Source organism: Mus musculus, chromosome 13, assembly GCF_000001635.26.
Source record: "Mus musculus strain C57BL/6J chromosome 13, GRCm38.p6 C57BL/6J".
Taxonomy (NCBI): Eukaryota; Metazoa; Chordata; class Mammalia; order Rodentia; family Muridae; genus Mus; species Mus musculus.
Window position 1 is genome coordinate 32457568 of NC_000079.6, and position 7756 is coordinate 32465323.

The window sequence follows — 7756 nt, forward strand, 5'->3', positions numbered from 1 at the left end:
GTAGAATTTATTCATTCAAGGAAGTGCATTATGAATCCAGCAGTTCAGATCGAAAATAGTTCAGAATGTTCCACTTCACTCTATGTGCAGGCATAGCCAAGGAAAAAGAAATATATACAGAAACGACCTGATTGGCTACAGTTAGCATCTGTTGTATATGGTAGATGTCAGATTGTGATTGGCTAGGAGTTCAGATGCTCTGATTGGCTGGGACTCAACTGCTTCTACTTCCTGTTAGAGTACAGTCCTCTTACTCTTTAATGTAAATTCATTACATGCTAGGTTACAGTGCAGGATGCACAGAGAAACCTTTAGGCTAAAATTAAAATATAGGTGGAAGTGGCTTTAAGCCAAACTTAATTCAATTTAACAGTACCTCGCTCCCTTCTGTGTTTATGTTCCTTGAAACGTTGTTAGGATTTTTTTTTTTTTTTTGAGACTTGTATTGAAATTGGGTTCTTTTTGAGCTTATATGAGGATTTTTTTTTCGGGGTGGGGGAGGGTTTACCAGTTGCCTAGGGGCCTGGTGGATTTAAGGGCATATTGAGTTAAAATTGTCTGTCTTCAAAATATTGAGGCATCTGTGTATGGGGTGGGGGATTGTAGTTAAGACAGGCATGCTTTTAACTTTCCCTCTCTTTGCTGGGCTTTCTTCCTGGTCTCAGCGTATAAAGCCATGGCCTTCCAGACCCCACTCCATGTGTCAGTCTCTTCACCTTGGGTGGGCTCAAGGCTTAATTTCCTGTTTCTCATGTCACTGTGAAGCCCTCGGATGGAAAGGAAAGGTCATTGGAGTTCAGTACATAGCTTCAGATGAAGGGTTGGATCTTGGTTTCTTTCCGTGGTTCCCAGGCTCTGTGTCTTACTTTGAAACTGGAAACTCCGGGATAGTTCCAAGTTTCAAAGTGAGATATACCCTTCACTTTATTGCCAGCACATTGATTCATTAAAGTGTTATTTACTTTTGGTTTATATTTATCCAGCCTTCATTTATTTTCCTTTTCTGAATGGGGGCTGGGTCATTTAGGGTTTCTAAGACCTCCATACGGATGGAGATAAATGTCTAAGTCCTAATGAAGTGGACTTTACATGAGAGGACTCCTGCCGCGAGGGAGACCCCAGCAGAGAGACAAGACAATCTCTGTTGGTCACAACATCAGAAATACAAAGTGACTAGAGGAAGCAGTGAGAGGCACAGAGCTGTAGGACCAGCACCCACAGACAAACACCACAAAACACCATCGGTTTTGCATGCCCAAAGACCAGAGGCTGAATGGTCTGCTGGGCATCCAAGAGAAACACTAAGATGGATTGCTGAGATATGAGGCTTATTAAAAGAGTTATTAATGCCACGAAGAGACAAAAAAGAAATATCATGACAGGGTATGAGAAGAGTTCATGCCCCAGCACCAGAGATAGCATGATGGGGACTGCAAAGACCGGAAATTGGGGGACCATATGGCTGAAGTGGGAGTCTCTTATCCATTTCTGAGGATGGGAGTGGTTTCATAGCAGGGTCTGCTGATTCCTGGGAGGAATTTCTGCCAGAGGGGGGTAAAAAAAGGATGGGGGCAGGATGTATGCTTTCTTTAATGTAAATTCACTCCTCCTGAGAAACCCTGGCACCTGGAAGTCTGTTGGTTAGAGATTTACAGGCAATGTCTTAGTACGTGCCTTTCAGGCTCTGAAAAGGGGAAGGCCTGCGCAGCAGCTGAATTCTAACATTACAGTTTTAAGCAGACCACAGTGGTCTCCCCTCATCCGTGGTTTTATTCTTTGTAGCTCCAGCTACCCACGGCTAACTGCGTTCCAAAAAGATCAAGATTTGCCTTAACTCTTCATATAATTATAATTGTTCTATTTGATGATATTGCTGCTTATGCTTTTCTATACTCGGGTTCTCTCCTTGCACATTTATGTGAGTTACAGGAATTGAACTGAGGTTGCAAGGTTGTATGGCCCATGCCTTCACTCACTGGGCTACCTTGACATCTGTCCACCTTATTTTTTGAGACAGGGTCTCTCGATAAATCAGGAACTTACTGATTTAGCTAGAAGAGCTAGCCAATAAGCTGGAGATTCTCCTGTTTCTGTCTCTCCGACCCTGCTGCTACAGGTGTATATCACTGCAGCTAGCTTTTACATAGGTGTTGAGAATTGTTTTTTGTTTTTTGTTGTTTTTTGTTTTTTGTTTTTGAGGCAGGATTTCTCTGAGTGGCCCTGGCTGTCCTAGAACTCACTCTGTAGACCAGGCTGGCCTTGAACTCAGAAATCTGCCTGCTTCTGCCTCCCAAGTGCTGGGATTAAAGGCGTGTGCCACCACCGCCTGTCGGTGTTGAGAATATTAACTCAGATCCTTATCTTGAGCATCGGGCACATCACCAACCGAGCCATCTCCCAGGTCCCAGGAGTTGGAATTTTTTTTTCCCCGAGTAAGCTGATAATGAATATCCGTTACTCTTTGCATCCTGGTTATAAATGCGGTATGACCAGCCTCCTCAAGTTCCGGCCATCGTGGCTTCCCCACCATGATGAACTGTACTGCGAGCTGAAATAAATGCCTTTCCCCTTAAGTTGCTTCTGTCAGGGGTATTATTGTCATAGCAACAGGAAAACTAATACAGTCCTTTACCACTTCTTTGAAGAATGCCTGTGTGCTTACTTCCATGTTGCACTTATTTAATGAAGTTTTCCTGCTAAGAGGAAGATAGAGGGAACACGTGATCTGGATTTTAAAGGTGTGAGGGGCTCACTGAGTTGTGCCTCTAAAGAAGATGAAAAATAGCTGCTGTTTTTTTGTTGTTGTCTTTATGTCAGCATTATAGATTTTAATAGTTGCTGAAAAAGAAATATTATAATTTTCAGTAACTCTATAAGCCAAAACTTTAGACGTAGACATTTTAGACTAGGGTGTGTATATATTAGGAACTGAGAAATGAGCTTGTGTCAGTCAGAACCTTTCTACCACGATAATGAAAATTACTCAAGGTAGCTGACTCAGAAAGTGGGGAGCTTTGTTTTATCTCATTCTCTGGATCTCTCAGTCTATGATGGAGCAGTCCCTTTTATTTGGGCCTTTGCTGAGGCGACATCATGGCAACAGTGAGAGACAGAGTAAACTCAGCCACTCATACACTAGGAAGTATGGAGAGACTAGGAATTTGTAATTCCTTTCATAGGCATAGCCCAATGACGTAAACACCTGACTTGAGGTCTTTTGTGTGGAAAGTCACACACAGTACTGTTAGCTGCTTCTTGCAAGGCTCTTTCCCAGGAATGTGAGGAAGATGGTAAGGGAATGAAGAAAGGACATGCACCCAAGTTTGGGAGCATTTACTGAATTCAAACTAGAGCAGACCTTGTATTGGATAGTCAATTAAAAATGCTAACTAATTGTTGTTTTGGTATTGATAAAAAGATGATTGTGATCATAAATAGTCAAAATGCAGTTCAGTTTTCAAAAGAAAGACAGACACAGTATAGAAAAGCTGGGATCCAGAGGTCTGTACTCACTCTGATGGAGGAAACCAACTGTTACAACAACCTAGAACCTTGTTTACTCCTTATATCTGAATGGAGGAGGCAGATTTATGGCATGCAGCTGAATAAAAGAGGCAGCTCTAGCCAGTCTTCCTAGGGGAATCTCTATAGGAGATCACTCTCTGGTGGCAGTCATCCCAGAGGAGGAAGCTGTGGTTGATGGTTCCTTCACACAATGGCAACATTTGCACTTGGACCAGAGGAAAGCTTTGCAATCCATCTCTCTGAGCCTCTCCTGAGGTGGGCTTTGCCTCTTCCGTGGGTCAGAAGAATTTGGGTCCTTGATGTGGCTGTGCCAATGTCAAGAACATACATATACTCTATCCTTCAAAACTTTCTAATGGCTCCTCACTGGAAACCAAGCCTTTAACACCTGGACCCAAATTTGGGAGCATTTACTGAATTCAAACTAGAGCAGACCTTGTATTGGATAGTCAATTAAAAATGCTAATCGTTGTTTTGGTATTGATAAAAAGATGATTGTGATCATAAATAGTCAAAATGCAGTTCAGTTTTCAAAACCAACTGAAGGGGAAAATTACTATATTAATGGATTAAGTAAAGAGGCCTCAAAAGATCTAAAGAGATGACTTGGCAACAATTTTCTTGAAAATTGCTGAATTTTATTTTTGGTCTCAAAACTCAGATCTACAATTATATCTAATCTAAGACAGCCTGACTTTCTTGTTGACATAAGTATAATTTGTACTCTGGGAAGAAATTAGAATACAAACAAGAATAATTGGTCAACAAACTTAAGCCAAAGAATTAGTTTTTAGTGGTTTAGTTAATATATAAGTATACGGATGCAACTTTTATGCCTATTAAATCTTTGGAACATCTGTTTTATTTTTAACTTTTTATTGATTCTTTGTGAGTTTCACATCATACATCCCAGTCCCACTCATCTCCCTGTTCCCTCATATTTCCCTTTGCCCTTATAATCCCACCAAAATAAAACAACACACACACACACACACACAGCAGCGATAACAATGAAAAATCAAAACATAATAAACATCTCATCACGGAAGTTGTGGTACGTCACAGTGTGTCCCACATCTTTCTCTGTCGAAACATCTTCACTTGCAGATGTTCATTGCAATGAGTCATTGGTCTGGTTCAACATCCCTGGCTTCTGTGACACCATCAATATTGGATCCTCATCAAGATTCCTCAGAGTTATCCTGTTGTCCCCCTGTGTCGTGTAGATCCTGTAGCTTTAGATCAGCAGAATTCACCCGTTCATTGGTGCCAACTGTTCACAGATGATATAGATTTTGCGGTAGGTCAATTCATAGCCTTGGTTCTGAGCTTGGGTGGTAGTAATGCTGGTCAACTCAATGGCTCTTGTATCCACCCTACCACAGTGAGCTCTCCAGCACTGATCTGGCCAGACTGTCCAATGCCACCATCAGGAGAAGCCAGGGTTAGCTCTCTTGTTCTCCCCCCAGGCTGGCTCACTGGCATCTATGCCTCCTGAGCCAGCTCCAAGTCAGGCACTGGCCCATTCTCCCAAGTATAGCCTGTAAGAGCCTGGGCTAGTTCTCTGGTTTTCATACCCTTGGGGCTGTCTCACCCTTGCCTTCTCCATCAGGGACAGCTCCACTGGGTTGTCCAGGTGAGGTGCTGGGCCCGCTCTCACAAGTACTGCAGCCTGTGATGGGCAGAGCCAGCTCTGGTCTTATGACCCTAGGGATAGCTTTCTTGACTGCCAGAGGTGGTGAGGGATGCAGGTTAGTGGTTGGGCATCACCTCTGCACCCATGCCTCCCCACAGCAGATGAGTGGCGGGATCAGTTCTTCCATACTAATATCCTTGGAGGCCAGCTCACCCAAGCCCCTGCTATCAAAGTCATCTCTGTTGTGCTGCCTGTGTGAGGCTTAGGGCTTGCTCTCCTGAATGCTGCCAGTGGTGAGAGATGGGGCCAGATCTTCAGAGGGCTACATCCAGTGAGGGGCAGGGTCAGTTCTGCACAGCCCCTGGACATCCACGTAGTCTCCAAAAGCTGCCCTGACCAGGGAATCCCCATGTTCTCTAGTGGTAATATGAGCCATGGACATAGATTCCTACCCCTGCCACTGTGTAGCTACAAAACCAAGACAAATCCCTCAGCATTTAATTTTAAAATTTAAATTAATGTTTAGAAACACATTAAATTCAAAGTTTTTAATTTCATAACTTTTGTTACTATTTCCAGCTCAGGGTTGGGATATGACAGGGAGGTGCTCTACCATTGAGCTCTACTCCACGTTATTTAATCATTCTCCTTTAACACTAAAGTTTAAGAATAAACTGCATAAATATTCAGAGACACTTGTGTCTTTTGAAATTAATGATCAGTAAAATGTAGAGACCATGGTAAGCATATTCCCTCTGTGCATGTGGTAATAACATTGAAGATTCAGCGTGGTACAGATGGGCCAGGTGAGGGTTTATCTGATCTCTCCTACAGAGACAAGTACAACGTCTTATACAAGAACAAACATTATTGAACATTGGGATGTATTTTCCTTGAGAGATTCCTGTTTGCATTGACAATCTCCAGCTTCTGTTATTTCCATGACGATTGTGCTGGCTCCCTGTAGCTCCTCTCTGAAGCTGTAATTCTTGTTCACTTGTAAAAAAGACATGATTACTTATTACCTGTGAGCGTTCTTCAATTCCACAAGAGAACAAATGAACTGTGCATTCAAATGAACTGTCTTGTAAACCTATTTGGCCAGGAGGAGGCTTCTTGACTGTGTGCCAGAAACTGGCTTTAGGGACCTTGTTTAGGTAATTTGCTCAATTTTAAAGAATTGGCTTGGCCTGGAGAGATGACTCAGGGTTAAGAGCACTTGCTGCTCTTTCAGGGGATCCTGGTTAAGTTTCCAGTATTTATATTGGGAAATTCCAGTTTCAGGGAATCCAATTCCCCTTTCCTGGTCTCTGCAGGCACCAGGCAGCACCTGGTGCACATATAGACATATAAGTACCCAGACACATAAAACAAAAGCAAAATTTTTAAATTGGATTAAAGTCTAGTCCTAGGATAAAGTTTATGAAAAGCATTGAGCATCACGAGGAAGGGCCAGAATCCCTGCGAGTCTGTGGTGTGAATAAAGAAGAAAAAAAGACCTGTTCTGTGCATTTACTAATCTGATCAACTGTATCAAGCTTCTAAATTGACAGTCATCTTGGGAAGCCACTTGGCAGGCAAATCTGGAAGCTCCTGGTGCAGAAATCCAGCAGGTAGGTGGCGGTTCTAGCGGGTTTTATTTCCCCCTCCTTCTTTTTCTCCCCTCCCTTGCCCACTTTCATTTTTGGCTATTGAAGATTTATGCTGTTCAGCACTCGGAGGATGTTTTCATAGGCTCTAATGAGGTCCCAGCAGTTTTTAACAATAACAGGACATTACTGTTCCTAAGATATATTATGTGTTTTCCCTCATCTTTCTCCCTTGAATGAAATGTAGAGAAGTATGCTAACTCCCAATTCCCATTCCTTTACTATGACAAATGGTTCAGTGACCTAATAGGGCTAACTACCTTGCTGCGATTTTTAATATGGTCATTTAAATAAGATCTCAAGAAGAGCATAGTTTCCACATATTTTCTGTTAGATTACTGGAGTTCACATGAACAGCTGTTTATGAGTGGCCGTGGAAGTCGTCCATAATGCTATCCTTGCTACTTCTGCATCCTGGGGATGTCTTGTGCAGAATTTGCAGGTCCTTTTGAGAGCTGCCCCTGAGAACGCTCAACATCTTGGTCCATTTTGTTCTCTTATTACAAAACACCCGAGACTGAACAATTAATTAGGAAAAGAGGTCTCACTGGCTCACTGTTCAGGAAAGTCTAAAAGCAAGAGGTGAGGGTGCCTCTGGATGTGCTACCACACAGTGGCTAACCATATACGAGCAGAAGACATACACGTATCAGAAAACAGGAAATTCAAGGAAGCCAAACTTGACTTTTACCATGCCTTTCACCCTGCCCTGAAATTGATGTGTTATAAATGGATGGGTTGCATCTCCCATCCGGCAAAGGCGCAAGCTTGAAAAACATCATTCTGGGAAATGTGGATTGGTGAAATCATCCAGTCCCACGAGACCTGACACACTCCCTTGAAAGCTTTGATCCTTTCCCAAAGTGGGGGTCCCACCATGAAGCCACCTTCAGAACCCGTCAATAGCACTGAGAATTCCAATTCAGTCTTCTAGCACACCAGCTCC